We start from the raw sequence: 2282 nt of genomic DNA, 5'->3' as shown, positions 1-2282 counted from the left end.
AACTGGGTCTGTTTAGCCTTGAGAAAAGAAGACTGAGAGGGGACCTGATCCAGGTTTATAAATATCTGAGGTGTGGTGGCCATAGCGGTGAGGCCAGTCTCTTTTCAGTGGTACGTGGAGACAGGACGAGGGGAAACGGACATAAGCTGCAGCATAGGAAGTTTCGCACGAATGTGCGTAAGAACTTCTTCACGGTGAGGTGACGGAGCACTGGAACAGGCTGCCCAGGAGGTTGTGGAGTCTCCTTCTCTGGAGATATTCAAGTCTCGCCTGGACGCCTGCCTGTGCGACCTGGTGTAGGGAACCTGCTTTAGCAGGGGGGTTGGTCTCGATGATCTTTGGAGGTCCCTTCCAACCCCTACAATTCTGTGATTCTGTGATTCTGTGAAGTGTAAAAACAAAGGGACTAATGTGGATGAAATAGGATTTCAAAGGAGAAGTAAAGATGCTCATCTACCTCCGAAGACCCAGGCTCACAGAAAAGACCTCCAAGGAGGAATCTCCAACCACAGATCCCTCCCCAGGGGGCTATTAGGCCTTCAATGTGATCTAAGACAGGTGCAAGCAGGCTCCACCCCTTCCTATTATACCACTGAATTGCCTTCACACACACACGGGCACACACACACACAAAAAAAAACCAAAAAACAAACCAACCCACCCTTGTTTTGAGAGGGAATTCAGTAGCTCAGCTTGTCTGCCTTGCCCCACAGTGGGAGCAGAGTTTATCAGGGAAAATCTCAAATCAGGGATTGGTTTGGACTTTCCCTGATCTTGAGGCCCCAATCTTGCATTGAGTAGTGAGACAGCAGCCACCTCAGTGTTCCAGCTAGCACACAGCTGGAGTTGCTGCTCCTGGTATCACAGCTACTCACTCTGCACAGAGAGAGCTTTATGGCTCAAATACCCTTACTTTGGGTGATTAAGGTTAATTTTGGCCCTCTCATCGAGTATTTTATGCTGCCTTTTTCCTACACTGCAGCAATTCAGTGTCAGCAATACCACGTGTCAAAGCCAGTTCAGACTGTGAAATATCTCATTTCTCAACAAAAATGAAGTGATATGAAACATCTCAGTTTGCTGTCAGGTGGAGAGCTGGGAAATCTGGGGTCACCAAATCCTTCGGGACGGCGTGCTTTGGGAAAACGATACGTACCCGAATGCTGCAGTCATCTGAGTTTATCTCAGACAAAAGAGATTTGGGCCAGAGTCGGTCCTCACATAGCAATGTCTCAAGGAAATCAGTATCAACTGCAATAAGGAAAATGCCACCAGCAACTGAAAATGCAGTGACACGTTTTTCTGAAACACTGCCTCCCCTGGGTGCATTATATAGATGTCCCCGGGCAGAGGCTGCTCTGGGCTATCAGTCTGGAAGTGAGGCCACAGCATCCTTTCTGCATTTCTGAGGAAGTTCTTCAGAAAGCACTGTGTCTGTGCCATGGCAGGAAGGGAAGCTCTGCAGAAAGCTCTGGTGATGCACAGCAGGAAATGGAAGCTGCTGTATGACCGCTAGGTTGGGCTGTGGTGTGTGCTGCACTCTGAATCACGGCCCGTGCACCTGTCCTTCACTTCTGCTTTGTAGGTATTTGCCACAGACTCAGCAAAGCAAAACAAAACAAACAGAAAAAAATAAAAAGGAGGAAAAAGAGAGGAAGTCATAATATGGTTTCTATAAGTTACAAATTCCAGCCCCAAACCCACTGCTGTATCAAGGCCACCCGTATCCTACATCACACTGTGCCCTGATGCCTGGGGGTCCTCAGCACTCCGTCCTCACGGCACTGCAGGGAGATGCAATGGATCTGAGAGCTGTACTCAATGCCAGCAGCTGTGTTACAGGCACTCACTGGGGGTGTTTCAGGCCAAAGGGCATCTCAGAGGGACACATGGGCACCATGTGGGCAGGTTGGATGGAGCCCTGGGCACCCTGCTCTAGTATTAGATATGGAGGCTCATGGTCCTGCCTGCAGCGAGGAATTGGAACTAGATGATCCTTGGGGTCCCTTCCAACCCAGGTCATTCTATGATTCTATGATTCTTATTTCAGCAGAGAGAAGAAAAGCAAAGCGTTTTCGTTTTTGTTTTTGCTTTTCCTTAGAAGTACCACGAATCAAAAGTATCATAAATCCTCCCAACTCTTGCCAGGAGATGGTGCTTCATTTTCTGTTGCAGCGGAGCACAATGAATTAATCTCTCACCGAAAGAGATCCCAGCGCAGGGGCAGAGCGGCAGCCGTCAGCCGCGGGGAGCCGCAGCCCAGCGGGTGGTGCTGCGATGCC

This window comes from Meleagris gallopavo, chromosome 14, assembly GCF_000146605.3.
Source record: "Meleagris gallopavo isolate NT-WF06-2002-E0010 breed Aviagen turkey brand Nicholas breeding stock chromosome 14, Turkey_5.1, whole genome shotgun sequence".
NCBI lineage: Eukaryota > Metazoa > Chordata > Aves > Galliformes > Phasianidae > Meleagris > Meleagris gallopavo.
The sequence above is the reverse complement of the archived record's forward strand: the minus strand, read 5'-3'. Positions refer to the sequence as shown.